The sequence below is a fragment of the Centruroides sculpturatus genome, unplaced genomic scaffold, assembly GCF_000671375.1.
Source record: "Centruroides sculpturatus isolate CEXI.00-Female unplaced genomic scaffold, Cexi_2.0 scaffold1126, whole genome shotgun sequence".
In the NCBI taxonomy this organism is placed as follows: Eukaryota; Metazoa; Arthropoda; class Arachnida; order Scorpiones; family Buthidae; genus Centruroides; species Centruroides sculpturatus.
Window position 1 is genome coordinate 436,601 of NW_019385768.1, and position 21,171 is coordinate 457,771.

At 34.8% G+C, this 21,171-nt stretch overlaps 1 long non-coding RNA gene across 1 annotated transcript; it reads left to right on the plus strand.

The window, feature by feature from the left end:
* The first annotated feature begins 6,726 nt into the window (after nt 1–6,726).
* On the plus strand, nt 6,727–18,687 carry LOC111641930. The gene is made up of 3 exons (XR_002759494.1): nt 6,727–17,440; nt 17,528–17,661; nt 17,732–18,687. It is a non-coding gene; the product is annotated as an uncharacterized LOC111641930 (long non-coding RNA).
* The last annotated feature ends 2,484 nt before the right edge of the window (nt 18,688–21,171 follow it).

Below are 21,171 nucleotides of genomic sequence, written 5' to 3' on the forward strand. Positions count from 1 at the left end.
ACCAACACCATTCACGTGCGATGTGTAGTTTTGGCGGAAAAGTGAAATATAGGGACATACATGTCCATTTTTATATATAGATATAGATATAGATATAGATATAGATATAGATATAGATAATGACCGTACATTCGCGATGAGAGATCGCCGAGATGAAGCAAATTACATGAACTTTTCACCTGAACTTTAGACGACATTAACGAATTGCAGGCATTGTCTCCCGGTTCGTCATCGAGATCCGTTCTTGCGATTCTGCCGTATAGTAATGAAGTTTTCGATATAACATTCGAGTTATCACGATAAAACGAAAATTCATATAACTAACTGGATTCTTCGTTTCTGTGGTCATTCGTTATATTTAGCTATTATTTTAATATATTTTTTAATTATAATTTATTTCGCTTCAAAAATAAATAATAAGTTAATAAAACGTATATGTGTTCAATACATATTTAACAGATTATCAGTATTTATCAGAGTTTAGTTCTGCAGTTTAGCAGAAGAGGGTTAAATAAGATTGACAAAGTTTAATTTAATTTATTCTGGCATGGTTATGAAGAAGTGTGAAGTATTAAACGATTTGAGTTATCAATATAAATTTAGGTAAAAATAGAAATGAATTAGAATTAATAAATTACATGGAATTTTATTACATTAAATAAATAATAATTTTTGCTTTGTCTTCACCAGCAATTTTATAGTAATATAAAAACATGTCGAACAGCCGCTGAACTTAAGTACTCGTCTTCACCCGGCTTCTAGTGCCAGGATATTAATAACAGTTTTTCTATCGGTTATATTTACAAGCTTCTCCGAATTCTAATTTCCAAATAATCATCTGTTTTTCATGTGGGAATAGAGGAAAATTTATATTTGACTCCCGTATGGCTTTGAAATTGCAATTTGGAACGCAACAGAAAGCTTTCCGTTTTCTATTGCTATTCATCTTTACTGTTGACAATACAAGAATGATTCAAACGACCCAGATAAAATAGTTTCGTTTTTAAACACCAGAGGGCGAACATCCGGTAAAATCCCGAATTGATCCTACTTTTACTTTCTCGGCTCTGTTATACAGTATATAACAGAGCCAAGAAAGGCGATCGATCAAAAAATTACTGCCCGAAAATGTTTCGTTTTCATTACACCTTCAAATGCAAATCAATTCGGGTTTTTGTTTTCTGTATGTATGGATGTTAATGAGTGTTTGTGGGTATGAGTACGATTTTATTCATTTTCTATAAATCTTAAATTAATTCATGAGCATAGATAAGCCGTGGAAAAAGTTTAAGGTCTTTGAAGTTTTTCATTTGTCATTGTTTTTTTTTACTTTGAAAATTTGTAAGTGCAAGTACAGTATTTAATATGAATCATGTTATGTCAATTGTTGTTAAAACAGTTAACGCGATAAGAAAAAACTCTTTGAAGCATCGCCAGTTTCAAAGATTATTTTCAAGAAATGGAATCTAAGTGCAGCGATTCGTTTTTTACACGAAAGTTCGACGGTTAAGTCGTGCAAAATTCTAAAAGAAATTTTGAAATTTAAAAGAAGAAATTCGAATTTTTAAATGAATGAAAATGACCAGAATGTTCCTGAATTACATCATGGACAATGACTATTAGATTTATGTTTCATTACAATTATCTCAATGAAAATAAACGAACTTAATAGCAGCTTCAAGGTGAAAACAAATTGATCACAGAGTGTGATAAAAATATAAAAACAATCATAGAAAATCTCAAAGTTTATGAAAGTAAGTTAAAATCAAAACCTACAGTCCATCTTTCGAAATTACATAAATTTAATAGTGACAAAAAAAAGCCATTTTTCTACATATGCACAAGAAATAACTAATTTACTATAAGAATTTCAAAAGAGATTTTCATATTTAAAAATTTATAAAAATATATAACAAAGTTCAAATTTTATAAAAATAATGTTGAGTTGTTTTACTTATCAAAATTTAAATGTTTTTTCCGTGAAATTACATCGAGACTGCGAACGCCTACGGACGCCACCAGAGGGTCACGCGCAGTGGTGACGTCAGCGACATCGAAGAATCCTACTATTTTCGTCTGGCACCTGACGANGATTTTTCTGTTTGACAGAATTTCACATGGTGATTCATTGTTGCCAACATTACACAACCATTAATAGGAGCTGACTTTTTATCCTATTATGGACTTCCAGACCTTTGCAACAAATGTCTCATTGACTCAACCACAACTGTTAAGCTGCAAAGGACGCCACCAGAGGGTCACGCGCAGTGGTGACGTCAGCGACATCGAAGAATCCTACTATTTTCGTCTGGCGCCTGACGAGTTCAGTTGTGTACGTTCGAAATTCAACCGCTTCGACCGGACAGAGACTATCGTTCCGACAACAGCCTACATCGGTGACCCGAATATTTGGAACTTATCAAACCTTCAAAATTCAGAAATTTCGCTCGGATATTAGCAACATTTGACCAGGTACGTGACGAAGATGAGCCAACCCGTTGTCAGCCACGTGCCCGTTAAGTCTCGCCATTTTGAACCGAAAACTCAACTCCATGGTTGTCCCAGCTAGAGAGTGAATTTATCCTCGCTAATGTATCTCACGACAACGATACACTTTGAGGTATAAAATTTAATTTGTATAGGAATTTAATGTAAAGCATTGATACAATATTGAATTATAAAAAAATTAACACCGATACAAGATGAACTAACTCGTGTGAATTCCGTGCATCTTTGTTCATCGTAACGGCTAAACGTGTTCCATTTTTTGTTTTTTTTAACTCGAGTATGTATATATTTTTAAATTTACTTCTTCATCATCGACGTTAGAAATATGGTGAGTTATCGGCAATATATTTTTGATCTGTAGATAATATACGATTGGCTGTTAGTTTCCATTATAAGTGGTGTTGTGTAGTGTTCTTTGTTTCATTTTGACACGAGGCTAAATTAATCCACATCCTTACAGATTTAAGTGTTTTTTTTATTTTAATTACAAACTAATGTTACAGATTTTCTTCATCCAATTTATTTATTTTTTTATTTATCTTCATTGAATTTATTTAATTTTTCCATAATATCATCGACGATGTTACTAATATCTCGGAAGTATATAGTCTAGTAAACTATGTGAATTATCGGCAATATATTTTTGATATTTTAGAACGTAACACCAGAAAAGTTGATTTTTGAAATCGTGAATAAAATCCTCGTTCAGTATTTGATGGTAACATTCTATGAGCGGGGGAGGGGGACCCTCCTTTGTGATCAATAAATGTCTAATGAACCACACCCCTACGCGCGACCCTTCACGAGATATAAGCCCTCGAAAATTAGCTACGTTATTTCCGGTCACGTGACACCACGGTTAAAACGGGAGCCTACCATTCAAAACAAATGCGCGCGCACACCTCTCTTAAGTCGCGCACTTCCCCGCTCCAAGGACAGCACTGCGCATGACAGCCAAATCACGTGGTCTTTCCTCAGCCATAGAGATGTAGCGCGCTCCGCGGCCAATGGAGTGCCGGCCGCGGGTCACATGACACTCGGAACCTTCTCTCGAGTCCCCCAAAATCGGCCTTCGCGTAGCTCAGAGACTTGCTTTCAACTATGTATCACACGCGACTATACGTACGTGATTTCCGGTCACGTGACTCCGATTTCGTAGCGTGTGGTTCATTAAGTACTTTTTTATCACAAAGGGGGGTCTACCGGTTGGGGGTGAAAACCCTCTCCCCCGAATCGACAGTTTTACCGGGTTTATAATTTGGGGGTTCTCGCCCCCCTCCTTACCAATTACTAATAATTATTAATAATTATATTATATAATCAAATAGGTAAAATAAAATAAATTAAAATACAGTGGTACCTCAGGTTACGAACGCCCCAGCATACGAAATTTTCAGGATACGACATGAAATTCGAACATATTTTTGCTCCACGATACGAACAAAAACTCACCATACGACGTTACATTAGTTCGCATTTTTCATTTGTTTTTCTTACTACAGTTATTTTTTTAAATGTATTACTTGGCTTTAATTTGAGTATGTTTTTCGCGTTGGAACGAATTATTTGGTTTTACATGTAATCGTATGGGAAAAGATGATCCACCTTACGACATTTTCATGATACGATCTCAGTTTCGGAACGGATTAATTTCGTATCCTGAGGTACCACTGTATTGATACAATTTTTAGTTTCAGTTATAAAGATTACTTAGCAATAATTCGAATTTTTATGAATTTGTTACGCCCGCCGAAACAGAAGTATTGCGTCTCATCACGTCGCTGTTAAAATTCTCGCGAGCGATAGGAACCGCTTCTAAAGTCTCTAACCATTTCCGGCTTAAAGCTTAGTTCACACTGAGCGAATATCGAAAACCAATGCGAAAAGCGATTTTTATTCGCTTAGCGAAATTGACCCATACAACCAAAAACGGAAAGCGATTGCGAATTTTAAGCAGCCGATTATTTGCAAGCGAGCGAAAACGTTGTCTTGAAAAACAAAATGGCCACTTCTGAAATTTCGTCCTTAACCAGCTCGACATTTTTTTTTCATTAGGAAAAATCATTTTCCCTTTTGGGGATCAGTTCCGAACTTCGAAGCGATTTTCGAAATTCACTGGAAACGACGTTATGTCTGAAATGTTATTCGCTATGTTTTTCGCCTTCGCCAGCGAATCGAGCTTAGTGTGAACTATTTATAATTTATTTTGTATACTAGTACTTTCTATATATTAACAGGACTTATTATACTGGAAAATTATGGATGCAGATATCTAGTCTTACGGTTCAAAATAATGTTCTTTATTTATATATATTAATAATAATGTCCTCAAACAGGTGAACTAAATAAAGAACATTATTTTGAACTATAAGACTAGATATCTGCATTCATAATTTTCCAGTATAATAAGTCCTGTTAATATATAGAAAGTACTAGTATACAAAATAAATTATAAATAGCTAAAAAAAAGGACAAAAAGGCATAATAATTAGTGTGAACTAAACTAAACTGCCGATGTAAAAAGCAAAGAAAACAGATACTCACCTTCACGGCGCCTCCTCTGCGATTTCCACAAGAGGAGGCGCTGTCCTTGGCCCTGTCCTCTCGCTATTTGGCGACGTCGGTAAGTCTATGCTGTTGCTGACGTGAGGCCGCTGGTCCCCGCCTCGGCTTGGTCCTCTGGGTCGACGACAAAGGTGATGTTGGTTGCGTCAGATGTCTGAAAAATCACATAATCCACGTTTCACATCTGCAAAGAACTATCCTTTGGTCACGCGCACTATACAAAAGTTGCACTACTCACTGGGGGGTCGTCATCTCCATGCGGTTCCTCTTTGTCGGGCACATCAAAATAGGGCTCATCTGGTGGCTGATCTTCGTCCACGGGCACACCAATCATCTTCAGCTGGAGACCCTCACGACCGGGGCCCGGGTAGACTGCCACAATATGCTCGACGAACTGCCGGAATTTTGCTGATGGTGTTGGCAACTGGGACAGGAACCGCGTCCTGTATACGTATGTACATGCGTAGCTCTGCGGGCTCCTGTCCGTGCGGAGCGACTTAATGGACAGGAGGACTTAATGGACATCGCTGGCTGAAAGGACTTCAGCCAGCGATGTCGACACTTGATGTTTTGAGTTTGAGCCTCAAGATCATCGATGTCGATGAATCTGCACGGAGAAAAAAAGAAAAATGTCCTTTTTCGATAACGCTCGTTCATTTCTTTCACTTAACACATAGAAGTTTCATCCTATTTACCTCTCGGGGCCCTGCTAGCTGTGATTAACGGTCTTATGATCCGAGAAGCCCATCGTCGTACAACCGCGATACTGAGGCGCGCTGTTGGAAACGATGATGCTACCAGGAGCGATTTATCTGAACATGTCTCTCCACAGAACACGCCTACTTTTGTTGTCCACCTGAAAGAATACGAAAAATATAACTGAAAACATCTAAAATGCGCCAATGTATGCGGGACAGTGCATCTTCCGGCATACCGAACTTTCACGAAAATTAGAAAATAATGTTTAGCTACTACTTACATGCCAGTACATCAACTCTCGCATTTCCCGACAATAGGCACCAAATATGGTTAATTGGTGGCCCTTAGTTACATGTCCGCGATTGTATTTCCGTCTCCTCGTGAAGGTTTCGTCGATCTGAAAAGAAAACATGTATATAGACATAAACATAACAGCAAAGTCAGAAAGATGGTTCGATTGTCACCTCCACGTGTAGGCCTTCACCGCCAATCTTGATGTCTTGCTGTTGAGAGACGAAAACCTCCGCAACTTCCCGGCAGAAATTAAACCAATCTACCGCTGTTTGAATGGCCACGCCGCATTCTTTTGTGGTGAGGGTGACTGGCTGCTCTATGATCCATGCATATATTAGCATTAGGACCTATTAAATAAAAAATTATCTCACTTACTACATACAATTACTACTAAAATTTTGCACATTTGTGTTTAACTACTATAAAACAGTACGGCATTTGCTTTGAGGGTTAATCTAATGGAAACAAAACGAACCTAACCGAAGCGCCGCAATTTTCGCACCATAGGTAACATTAACCCTTTGAGGAAATATTACAAGTTTAATATAGAGTTTTTATACTTTTAAGTTTTAATAAAATTTAGTTAATATAAAATTATTAACTATCTTTTATTAAATGTGTAAAAACTCTATATTAAACTTGTAATATTTAATCAAAGCTCCCGACAGTTCCCTTGTGAGTTGTCCAATCTGTTAACCTTGTTTACCCCTCGGGCTACAGATTTTCTTTTGTCTTAGATATGAGTCACCAGGCACACCCTAATGTTTAGGGCAAACAGGAACATTCCAGAAAGAAGAGACAAAGAACAAAGAAAAATATGGCTACCGAAAATATAATACCAATGCCACGATATCATACCTTTTTAGCTGAGAGCCTTTTTAGCTCCTTCAAAAAACGTATTTTGGGTACTAGAGAGCCCACCGGTACACTTGGCCCGCCAGACGAAGCCACCAGTTTATCGCCTCTTTTTTTCTTTTTCTTTTAATTTTTGACAGCGGTAAATATATCCGAACTTCTCCGATGAATCCAATTTTTTTTCCATCGCGCCTGAAAAATACGATCAATTGAATTAGCTAACAGATATTCACGTAAGACACTCCTGGCACATGAGAAATGAAGGAAAAGGAAAACTTACCTCCACATTGAGGACAAGGCGGAATAAAACCGGATAAGTCCGGATGTGGAACCATTCCCACCAGATGGCAGAATTTTTGGGCTGCATCTTCAGTGGGAATATGTTGCGAAAACGTAAAACAGGTCAAGTCTTCAAAAATTTCCGATGGATTGACATCGGAGCTCTCAGAAGCAGGTTCCATATTGAACGGCATTTTCAAATAAAGTGACGAACAGAACAAACAATGTTGCCAGATCAGAAAGTCAAAAAGTACCAAAGTTGTGCTTCAAAAGTAGCCAGTTTGGGCTATCTGTAGCCCAAACATAAAAATGAATTACTGTATTTTGCAACTTTAGCAATGAAATTCTTAGAGCTAGCATTAGGAAAAAATCTGATATTTTAAATTTTTTCAGAGATATTTCCAATTGGTGTCTACTTGACCAATCAGATTGTGCAATTTCGTACCTTCCGAGTATCGCGATTAACGTGACAATGGTAGGTTAAAATAATCAAGCTATTTACATTGATATATTTTTCGTTTTAGTGTTTCTTATACATATGAGCATTGCGTGTATCTGTATCAATTTTCTATCTTGTCAAAGCGAGTCATTTGTGGGTCCTTAATTGCCTAAGCCTATTATTGGTTTGGCCAGGCCCACAATGGAGAGATCGGGTTGGTGAGGGATGGAGCCTGACATATCCAAATGGACCATCTCCCGAAAAATTCATAAAGATTTTTCAACTCGATTCTGGATCCCCCAGAGTGGAGGCTGCCACCTTGGGTTCATTCGTTAATTAATAGCGGTTGCTTGCATCTTCACTACTGCATGAGTGCACTGCTGTTCGGCAATTAGGAATGAAGGTGAAAGAAAGAAAGATGTCGGCGCCTGTACTATCATAACAGAAGGATCTATGATTTTAAAATATGCATTTTTAAAGACCAAAGAAGAGTTTTGATTGTAAAATATAACCATGAAATGGATTATTTTGCTGACAGAGCATTCAAAGTAGCAGGAAAAAAAAATTAAAATGCCGGGTACCATTCGAGAAGATACATCACCACTTGTACATATATAACTTCTAAAATTTCATTCATAAAACCACATAATGGACCCCAAAATGAAACTGTTTGAGCTATGGAGAACGCCATGTTGCTTTCCACCGTAAACTACTGCTACAAGCGGCCGTTTTTGCCGTCCGACAGCGCGCATTCTGACTGGAATTTAGGAACACGTTCGGCAGGAATTTTTAATTTAAACGGGTGCCGCTCACACGGAGAAATATAAAAAAAAAATACACTCCTTGACCACTCGGCCATTCGACCGTCCGATAGTATATGTTAGGTAGGGTAAGCATAAAATTTAATGCAAATTGTACACAGAAAATAATATTTTTGTCTATTTTCCACTAAGTTTCATTCGTTCTTGCATTGCACACATATTTGTTTATCTAAAATCAATCCTTCGTGTTGCAAAAAAGCTACCAAAACTATTTCGTGATAACAAATATCAATAGCAGTATACATCGCTCTTTGAATACAAACGAAAACGAAAAAATTATGAGTCTCTTAATCTGCGTACAAATGACTTGCTTTGGTGCGAGAGAGAAAATTGGTAGGTAGTTCGCATTTACCTATGTATATGTATTTACGTTCATATTCCGCCAGTAATTTTCGATCAATATAAAGTATCAATTTAATAAATGCACGATTAGTTCTCCCAAACAAAATCACATGTGGCGATGAGCGCTCAGCAATAAAATTAATCTATACTTTTTATTTAACACACTAATAATTTCATATATCATAAAATGAATTAATACGCATCTTCCTTTTCGGCTGGTTCTTTGTGATAGATTGACAAATAAATACGAAAAAAACGGAATATTGAGCAAACCTTCATAATTTCTACATGTAAAGTTTAAATTAAAATGCGTTTTTCTACTTTGTAAATGAAATTGATTTTATCTATTTTATGATGATATAACAACAATAGTTTTTTAAAGATTAGTTTTAGTAACTTCTATGTAGGTGATTTATATATAAGTAAATTAATTCCTATTGTCAAACCATTTTTTTCCATGTATTAATTTAAAATTAAGATTTTGTAATGTTTTAGGATTACGTGTTAAGTTACATTATGTTTAACACATTCTTTTGGTTTATTCTGTTTATTTACCACATGTAAAGTTTTCTTAACAGTTTTATTTGATTTCTTTTTAATAAACAATTCTTTCTTTAATTAATTTACTCTCAGTAGTGAAGTTTTTATTACTAGCACAGATGACAATACTGTTATTACAAGTTGCAACAGGACGTGCGGCTCCTGGCATTTGAAAGTAATAATTTTTTTGGTTATAAATGTAATCAAGATATAATATTCTGAAGTGGAAATATACAGTATTAACATTTCTTACATAAAAATTACTATTTAATTAAAATTAACTATTACTTTTTACTATTTATTAAATTATTACATAAAAAGTATCTATACTATATATAAACAATTTATATTAGAGGTTGAGGCACACGTATTTAGCCCAAAACGTGTACGGGTAACGGGTGAGCGCCGCCATCTGGCAGTTCTGGACCGTCGATAATGGCGTTTGCTACGTGTAGCTTGGTGAGTACACGATCGGCTTAAACGTCTTCATTTTTTTTCTGTTTGGGGTTAAAATTATGATTTATTTTATTAAAATAACGATTATTTAAGCATTTATAGTCACTACTTCTCTTAACAGAAGTATGTCGTGAAAGCAAGAAAACCGCATTTGAACTTTCCTTTTTCTCGGAGTTAACACGACGCTAATTATAGTAAAAAAAAATAATTATTTAGTGTTATTAAACATCATATAAATACTTTTAAACAGTTTAATTTGTTTATTTACCTTTCCTGGCAAAATGCTTCCGCCATTTTTTTCAACTTATTTCCCGTGAGTCAATGCGCGATGTTCATTGAGTCACGTGATGTTATGAACAGGTGCCTCAACAATTTTTACTTGGATTTGAAACATGTAACGTGTATTTCTGCTACCCGTACACGTTTAATGTTTGAACTTGTGCCTCAACCTCTCTATTTTCCATTTTACATACAATTATGTATATTTTAAAAAGTTATATAAATTAATAATAAAGATTAATTTTTTTACACCATGCAAGACACCCTAGGTACAGAAGTGGAGTCACATGACTGGAAATGATGTGCGTATAGTTGATTGTGATACATAGTTAAAAGCGAGTCTTCGCTGAGCAAGGCGGAGTCACGCGCAGCCTGATTATAAAATACCAGCGAATCGTATATTATCTACAGATCAAAAATATATACATACTTCAGTTTAAAAATGGAACACATGTTTATTCATTACAATGGGCAAAGAAGATGCATGGGGTTCACAGATTTAGTTCACAGTACGGAGTGTACTATACAGTAGAGGGTACAATTTTTAAATTTGTAATCTATGTTGTATCAGTGTTTATTTTTATATAATTCAATATGTATCAATGCTTTACATTAAATTCCTTACAAATTAAATTTTATATCTCAAAATGTATCTAACCTATATTACTAATAGCAATCAAAACATATGGCCATGCAAGAATCACGCCTGATTTTTCTGTTTGACAGAATTTCACATGGTGATTCATTGTTGCCAACATTACACAACCATTAATAGGAGCTGACTTTTTATCCTATTATGGACTTCCAGACCTTTGCAACAAATGTCTCATTGACTCAACCACAACTGTTAAGCTGCAAACATATTCGCAGCGTCACGACGTTGTCTGTTCAGACTATTGCCAGCAACTCTACATACCACTGACTACTGAGCGAGTTTCGCGAAACAATACATTCATCTCCAACCATTGCACCCGTACATCACATCATCAGAACACCTGGATATCCAGTACCCTGGTGACTTGCACCAGACAAGTACATACTGGCTTAGTGCAAATTTGAGTTTATGCTATCTCAAGGAATCTGCCGACCGTACACTAGCAAATGGTCATCACCATTACACCTTGTTCCAAAGAAAGACAACCAGTGGCGGCAACTACCGTCTACTTAATGCACGGACCATTCCTGACCGTTATCCTGTTCATCACATAGAGAATATCGCATCTACTCTCCATGGTTGTCAATGTTTCTTATCTGTCCACTTCGTCCATGTGTTTCACCATATTCCTATAGCCCCGAAAGATATCCCTAATATGGCCATCATTATACCGTTTTGACTATGAGTTCAACTTCACATCTTTTGGTTTGTGCAATGCCGTGCAAACATTTCAACACTTCATGGACGAATTTACCAGAGACCTCAATTTTTGTTGCATATTTATCAGTGACATACTCAGTGTCCCAAGACAAATAGAGAATATCGCATCTACTTACCAAACATCTACAACACTTACGCAAATTGTTTACCAGACTTTGCAACTATGGAGTCATAATCAATACATCAAAGTGTGTATTTTGCAAACACAAAGTGCAATTCCTTGAGTATCTATCCAACCCAAAAGGAATTTGTCCACTATTCAGATAGAGGAGACTCATTCTGTCATCAGTCACGAATTAAAAGACAAGAAATCTATCTGTTCAAGAAATGGACTGTGTTTTAGCGTGTTATTACAAGCTTAAAGCACAGGTTGCAAAGCTATGGAAAGTGTTGTCAAAGTCAGGGAACATGAAATTATAAAGTTACAGGCCAGTATGGAGGAGACTTGCATACATTGAACAGAACTTGGATCTTGTCTAAAGCAACTTTAGAATAAACTTGATCAATTAACGAAGATCCAAGAAGAAGAAGTTTATCGGGTGATGTTGAGCCAGGTCAATCATGAGAAGTCAAAGCGTAGATAAGATAACCTCAGCAGTAGGAGAAGAGGTGCCTCATTACCATCAAAACAGAGATGTTTGCCAGGAAGAAATTGTTGATAAAAGTTCACAGAAGAAAATGTTATTCTTGGCCACTCATAACTCATTTTCTCCGATCAGCTGACTTATTTCTGGTTTTAGGTCACTGAGTGGGGTTGTGATTGTGAACAAGATTGTTGGCTTTCTGCCCCAAATTATCTTGGGTCTGTGTGACTTCTACTAACTACAGAAAACAACTGGTCATTTGGCTACTGCGGCGTGGAGTCCATCTCTTTTATTCTAGCGGTCATTAGTTGGAAACCAATCACACTAGCCCTCTAAGCTTCAGCTTTTGACTTTTCACTTTCGAACTCATGTTTTTTATTATTATTTTTGGAGTCTTGCAACAAGCTGTGGTTGTTCGTTACAGGACAGGTATACAATTCCGCGAACGGAAAGTTACAAACATAAGAAAAATACAAAATTCAATTATCACACAGAATCTTTACTTTAGGAATCCGAACTTAACAAACTTTATGCCTCTTTTATACATAAAAAAAAGGAACAGGCTTGTCCTCCACTGTCGGCAGGGTTCGTACACGTGACAACAAAAAAATTTACTTATATAGCTAACTTATATCTAACTTATAACTAATGAAAAAATAAGAACATAGGACAGATGAATATGGAAACAAAGGGTAGGGAGAATAGAAATACCCAGGACGGTCTTTTCCCATGGCCCCACTCCCTCTCTTGTTATTTTCTTAGAAAAAGTAATCCTACCCCAGGGGCAAAAGGGGTAGGTCAGAAGGTCTTAGAAGAGATAAAGAAACAGGAAGGAAGTATAGGATTAATTCGAAGAAAAAAAGATATATACAATCTTTTTTTTTTTTTTTTTAACAACAACAATATATACAATATCATGGCCGACAGCCACAAAGCGTTGTTTCTGGGCACCCAAGGATCTCTAAGGTGCTTTTCTAGTCACGGGGATGGCAAGAACATTGCAGTTGAGGAAGGGTACTTGACTCCTGAACCATTTGAGCATGCTGCAGACGAGAAGCAACCACTGGGTGGGTTTGTGACTGTGAACTTAAGACCACCAGTGGTTAAGCAGTCTTTGTACCCTGAAAATTGGGAGTTTGGTCGTGGGTTAATGCCTTACTTGGACAGGCAGGCAACATGGAGTTTTCCAGGTTTACTCCACGTCTGTAATGCCTAAATAGTGGCCAGTTTCCCTTAATGAGACCTCCTGGAAGACATCCCCCCAGGCAGATCATCCAAGTGTTGCGTTGCCATAACTAAACAAACAAGTGACTGTAAACTCTGTTTAGTGGAGTCAATGGTCCAGAAGATGAACATGGAAAGTATAATTGTTCAGATGGGAAGTCTGGAAGAGACTATTTTGAAGGAAACAAAACAGAGAATGGGTTAAATTCTTGATCTCTGTCCTGAACTCACCATCTCTTCCATAAAAAATTTAAAAAAAAGAAGGAAGAAGAGAAATTCGAGAAAACATTACAAAGCTATTTAGAGCACTTGACCAGATGATCGGAATCATCAAAGAGCTCAGAAATAGCAAAAAAACACAACAGGACAAAACAGAGATGACCACGACATACACCAAGATTTTAAAGCAAAGAGCAAAACCAAGTAATAATAGTAAAATAATAAACAGCGAGGAAATGGGATGCAATCACGCACTCCTTCTGTATACAACACAAAAAGAAGACAGAACACAGTCTAACATGATAAAAATAAACAAATAAAATGCAAGCTATCAACAGGGAGAAGACAATAACTAATAGTGTTAAACATCCAAACACTGTTGAAGATGAAGAAATAGTGGAAATGCTGTATGAACAAAACGACAGCTGCTACTCGATCCCAAAAGAAGAATTCCTAGCAAACACTAAAACCAATACTACATTTAACAAAGGACTAATCAAACCAAATTGCAGACATGTAGTGATTTCTGTTTTACCAAAAATAAGAGGCACCCTGATAGCACAAAAAATGTCTCAATATCCTTGGCAAATATCAGGATTGACGACTTAATTCCGATAATACGTTGCTACAGGTGTTGTGGCTATAATCATCTTGTCAAAGATTGTGAAGATGGACAAAAATGCTCGCACTGCTCAAAAGAGCATAAATACAAAGATTGTGAGAAAATGGATAAACTCCCAACATGTGCGAACTGTAGAAAAGCTAATAAAAAAACTTCCCAAAGGTAAAAGATGTTCAACCGAGCATAATGTGCTAAGTGGAGAATGTCCAGTGACAGAAAGTAAAAACACAAGTAATCAATAGAATCAATTATGGACTGTAATCTGATAAACGAGCACACTCAGTATTACCTTCTAAACACAACACATGGGAAATCAAGAAAAATAATCACAGTGGACACCTACAAGCAAAATGAACAAAGACTAGGAACCAATGATCTAAATCTCACAATCATAAAAATTTTACAGATAAATGCACAGAAAAGTAAATCTGCTTGTTCTCTAATAATACAAACTGCAAATGAGCTGGACATAGATATAATAGCCATACAAGAACCATATACTATATATAATTAATAACAACAAAGTGCGATTTGGAAATTGGCGAATTGTACAGAACCAAAAGTGGTATAATAATTAGAAATGAGAACATCGAACGTGCAATGATTCCGTAATTATCTAACAAAATTTACTGCTGCAGTCATATATCAAAAACTATAGATTTACATAAATGCTTATCTCTTTCCAGAGGAGGACAATGAAACCTGTGTCAGTGAACTAGAAGAGATTGTAAGGAAAATTGATAACAATATAATAATAATAATAGGGGGTATAAACACTAACTCGCATATTTGGTTCCACCCCCAAGAGGACAAAAGAGGAAGAATGATCTCTGATATCATGGACAAACACAAGTTGATTTCTGTCAATATGATCATTTTTACACTGCCTATGCTGAAAGCCGAAACAATAGTTTTCACCACGGAGGAAGTGGAGCATAAAATACAAAATTGCAAAACTCTCCTGCTGCCCTCGGGAAGTGCCTATCGCTATCTCATAACTGAAATAAACAACTTTCATATTGGCACAAAGACCACTGGGAAAAAACCACAAACAACAACAAACTGGGATTTTTTTAAAGAAATATTTGCCAGCAAATGAAGATAATTTCAATTCCAACAGATAAACAAGTATAGACTGACAATTATGTGACACATATCACCGAAGTGCAACAAACAGCTGCCATACAATCAACCAGAATAAAAATTATCAGCACCACCAAGAAAGTGCCCTGGTAGACCAACAACTTAGAGAGACAAAAAAAACAAATCTGAAGACTAAGGAGAAAAATGGTAAGAAACAGTAACAAAGACAGGCAGCAACAACTAAAGAATGAATATAGACAGGCATTAAAAGAGATTTAAAAGAATAATAAACAAGACACAATCTAAGAGTTGGCAGGAGTTTTGTGGAAAGATTATACAAAAGACCCCTGGAATGTTCCCTTCCAAGTTGCATTTCAAGGAAGGAAGAAAGTACATGTACTGCACAAAACCAATGAGAGTTTTGATTAAAACAGCTTTGATATCACTCAGAATAAAAAGACAATATTAGACTATCACTTCCCCAGCAACAATCTGAATACTGACACAGACATTCACAGGGAAATCAGAGTCGATCACAGTAGCTCTCAAACCCATACAAATAATGACATTCTCTTCTCTTTTAGGATTGGATGGAATTTCAACAGAAATGGTGAAGTCTGCATACACAAGTCCCAATTGCCTTTGTCTCTCTTTATAATGAATGTCTCAAAATAGACTACTTCCCTGACAATTGGAAGATAGCAAACATTCCTGAGCAATTCACACCCATCAGTTTACCACCAGTACTTAGAAAATTTTTGGATGAGATAATAATAGAATATACCACCACCTCTAGAAAAATGACAAACTTAACGAACAGCAGTTTGGCTTTAGACAAGGGCAGTCAACAATCCAAGCCACTCTCTGGGTAAAAGACTTTATAACAAATGCATGGGAGAAGGGAGAACATGCCATGATAATTTCTGTTCATTTTAAAAAAGAATTTGACTACCTGTGGTGGCCGAACTTATTTAAAAGACTTAATGAGACAGAATACCCTGCAAAAATGCAAGAAATACTTAGGAATTATTTACATAACAGAAAAGCAGGCTACTTCTCTAATAACATCAACATTATAAAGCAGGTTGTCAGGGAATGCCCTCAGGTCTTGAGAAGTGGACCAGGCATTTGACAGCTGTTCACTGTTAGAAAAATACAACCAAACAGCAAGAGCAAAGATACTGGCATTTGCAGATGATGTCATTCTAATGATAGCAAACAAGAATTGAAATAGGCTAGCAGAGGAAGGAAACAAAGCCTGGAGAAGATAAACAAGTGGAGTCAAACACATAAATTGGAAATAAATTATAAAAAATGTGAGATCCTAGTGTGTTCAAAAAAATTTGGAAGAGGACAACTTAAAAAAACAAATTGACATAAATGTCAACAGAAACAAAATAAAAAATGTGAACAAAATGAGATACCTGAGCATCTTTTTTGGTGGGGAACTCAGCTGGAAAGGACAAAATTCACCAAAAATGCTTGAGAAAAGCAACACACACATGCAAATTTCTAGAAATGTCTGGGGCTTCAACCATTAGTCATCAAGATTGGTGATTGAACCTGTGCTTTTATACAGTGTACAGGTGTAAGGCGAATCAGCAAACAAAATTGAAACAAAAAGAAAACTACAATGAATTCAAAGGAAATACATGATAAACATTTGTAAGGCTTACAGAACGACCCCAACTGATGCATTGTTGGTTCTAGTAAATATCTTTCCAATAGACCTCAGGGTCAAATAACTCATATGAGAATGATCCCTAATAAAGGAAGATGTTAACAGCTTAAACAACAAAGAAACAGAAGGCAAAATCAAGAAGGGAAATTATCGGAATTGGTGAACTCATTCAAGAAATAAAGGTAAACCAACTGGAAAAAGTAACAAAAAACCTGGGTCATGTTCAGTAACGCAGAACAAGTTAGAATTCTGAGTGGCTTAGTGGGCGGAGCTAAGAATGTTCTGAGCATCATTGAACGACTATTCTTTGTTAGACAACTAGGTAAAATGGTGGATGAAGTGAAAATTATTATTGTAACAATTGTCGCAAACAAACTAGCCAAAAATGATGAAATAACAAATATAATTATTCAAATGGAAGCTATGTCAGATCATGACAAAATGAAGTAATCATTAAATTTAATCAAGGAAATGGACTGTTATCATCCGTTAAAATGTATTTGGAATCTATTATACCAACATTTGATGATTTTACATTCCAAAGTCATTTTAGAATGAGTAGACATTCAATCCTAGTAAGTTTCAGTTTTTAATTACTACCGTAGCTATATTCTAAATGTCATCTAAGGCTGCCTCATCTAATTTTAAAAAATTATCCATAGAAACTTCTAGCATTTGTTCAGGATGATGATCAAACTTCTGAAACAGATGGTATAGGGAATAACTTAACTACAATTCCAGTTATTAAAAAAATTCTTATAACTATATGATATCTTGCTAATCAAGGAAGTTATAGGTAAATAATTGATTTAGTTTCTAAAGTGTTTTGATTTTAATATAAAGAATTAATGTTGTTATATTTTCAGACAGAGTATGGAAAAGTACTGCTCAATACATAATTTCTGCTATTTCTACTAGTGATTCGTCGACACTTATTTGTTGATGAGGAGTATAATGATGTCGGAACACCCTATTTGCGTGATCCTCCAAAGGTTGATATCATGCAGAGGCATTATAACCTAATTCCCTTGAGCCAGGTGACTTACTATTATCCATGAGATGGAAGAATTGAAGCAACTGCAATAGCAGTACCTACTACAAATTTCCGCATACCACGTATGTATGTAGGGAGGAAGAGTGGACCAGTAATCTGATATTTTTGGTCTTCTGTCAATTCCCATTGCAAAAACAATAGCCAAAAACCCCTTTATATCTTTAATAGTGACTGGTTTCCACATCAGATATTTGGGAACATTCTCCCCCATGCCAATTATAACTTGCTTGGCATACCTATTAGTTTCCGTCACCATAAGGGAAAGTAAAGTAAAAGTGAAAAAAATGTTAAAATATTCTACAGGATGAGAATCAGGAGGAGGCTGGGGAAAGAAGCGGGTAGAGATGGTTCTGGTGGCAGAACCTCAAGGTACACCTCATCTTCCAACTCGTCATCAGAAAGCTGAATGGAGGATGGTCCAACATATGAGGTGGTAGGCCCGGTGAACGACGTGGATGGCCCGGCGGATGACATGGATAGCCCAGCAGATGGTGAAGAAGGTCCCGCAGCTTCTTCAAAGTGATGTTGAAGTTCTGGAATACAGGCATCTTCTTCGTCGTAATCTGAATAAAAATCCCTGTATTCCGGAACTTCAACATCACTTTGACTGTCATCACTGTCAGACTCAATGTCTCTGAGACTGACAACTCGTTGTCAAAGTATGCTGACACTTCTGTTTCTTTAATTTTTTTTGTTGCAGACATACTGTATTCGGAAATTAATTTGAAATAAAAGATACATGTTACAATTGAGAATAACAGTAAAAAAGAAAAAATTAAGAAAATTAAAATAATAATAACACTGTACTGATAAAAAAAATAACACTAAAATATTAAATATAAACAAGTCTATATTATTTCTATAATATCATAGAAAATTAAATTGCATATTTTATCAAAACAATTTAACTATTAAATTGTTAATATAAATTGTTTCAATATTGTTTACTATTTATATTTGTAATATTTATAAATAGAAATTTATAATACACATCTACAAAATATGATAAAATTTAATACATTTATTGTAATATATGGATTGTTTATTTTGAAAGTGGTGTAAGTTCATTTATTGTCGTTTTGAGAACATGAAAGGTTAGCATATTAGTCAATTCAAAAATATAAATTAATTATGACAAGTCTGGTAATGTTTCTACTAAGTTATCAATATGTAATTTGATTATATAAATTTCTTTTAGGCTAATTTAACTAAAATAATATATATTTATGGGCTGTAAATGGACTTGCACCATTTTCATAATTAGTCAATTTTAAAAATCATTTAATTTCAATTATGAAAAATTAAATATCATTTAAAATATATTTTGTATTAATCCAATTTTGTTTATAAATAAATAATAAGAAATAACATAGGAGTAGTATTTTTTAATTTGAACATTAATTATATTTATATATTGTTAAACTTAACATAAGATACTGCTAGTATTTATTCTCTGTGTCAGTGTTTTGAAATATTCATGATGCACAGGAGGTATATCAGGTAATAATTGCTCCGTATCCTTATATTTTTTGTATGTAATAGGTCTGGCATCATTATACAAAGTTGCCAGGGCAATTGTTTCAAATTTTGGTAGTCTTCCCTGACATGTAAGTCAAAATGATCCACGAAAACCTTTAACATGCACCTTAATTTTGCTAGGAACTAGTAGGTGACATGTAGGTGATAAACGTAACGTCTTAAATTCCGTGTCCTCTATTGATGTTTTATATAAAATAGTATACGGTGCACTTTTGCAAAACCTCATCCAACATATGGGCTGCTTATTTTGAAAGTGGTATAAGTTTGTTTATTCTTTCAAAATATTCAAAGGTTGCATTTTAGTCGATTTAAAAATACAAATAGTCTACTAAATTTGGCAATGTTTCTATGATTTTAGAAATATATAAGTTGATTACATAAAAACTTTTATGTGAATTTCACTAAATATATTTGTTTGGTCGTAAATGGACTTACAGGACTGATAATCAATGGTTAAACAATGTCATTTACTGACATTTTTAATTGATCAAAGCATATGGTGGTTATAAAATACTAAGTGTGAATTGTTTATAAATAAAAAGTTTACACTAAATTATATGTAAATTATGCAATTTCTCAATTTTATTCAAAAATGGACCTAAACCACAAAATAAATGGTCCATATTTTATCTTGTCTTCATTTTTAGTGAAAATAAGTCAAAAGTAGAATTATATCGTAGTTACATTACAAATATAAATATTTTAAACATAAATGTTAAAAGTATTTTTATACATCCGTTTTAAGTGATAAAATATCGAATAAAAGTCCTTTTTATATCTTGATAAGTCTATTTAGATAGTTTTCTATGTTAATCACAAGCATTGACTACTTATTTAACATTACTTTAATATCGAATTTCTATCATTAATTGAATTTAAATATGTTTAATTAAACTATTTTTATAAATGTTTTTTGAAATTATATAATATACTTACCGGATAATATAGTAAATAATTAGATTCCAATAAATTATGTTTTAATCTATTAGATCCGAGATCAAGTTTTCACGAAATCTATAAAAATGAAAACAAAATTTCATGGATGATTGGAAAGATATGCAAATCTCACCAGATTTAAGAAAATGAACAAAATTTAGACGTAAACGATTACTACCAATTTTTTTTATGAAATTAGAAGGCAAAAGTATCAAAGTTACACTATGATACTTTAATAATAGGCAGTGACTGACATAGTGTTGATTTAGAAAAGTTTTCACGTTGAGACTTCTCCCTTTGTCAAAGGCGACTGCAAGGTGATATCCAATGAAACAAAGTCCAACAAGGAAAATCTACCATAAATAATCACACTTGTGGCTATGAACTGGAACTGTCAGCCTTAAAACTAAATCACAACTTCATCACAAAAATGTTATCAAAAAATCACAAACGATTTCGGTTATAAATTGGAACAAAGTCTATAAAAAAACAAATTATCATCATTGAATTTATTTTAATTAAAATATCCGCGTATAATAAGAATAACTGAAACATGGATCACATGCGAATCGTTTTATAAAGCATCCTTTTTTAACGACTATATAATTGAAACAATTCTATCATGAAAACCACTTATGTATTCTAATAGAAAAACATTAAAATACTACAAACCAAAAAATCCGATAATTACATTCTTCTTTTACTTACAACTAGCAAACCTATATTAGGAAACATACTGTCAATTGATTATAGTAATGGTCGCCAATGTTATTTTTC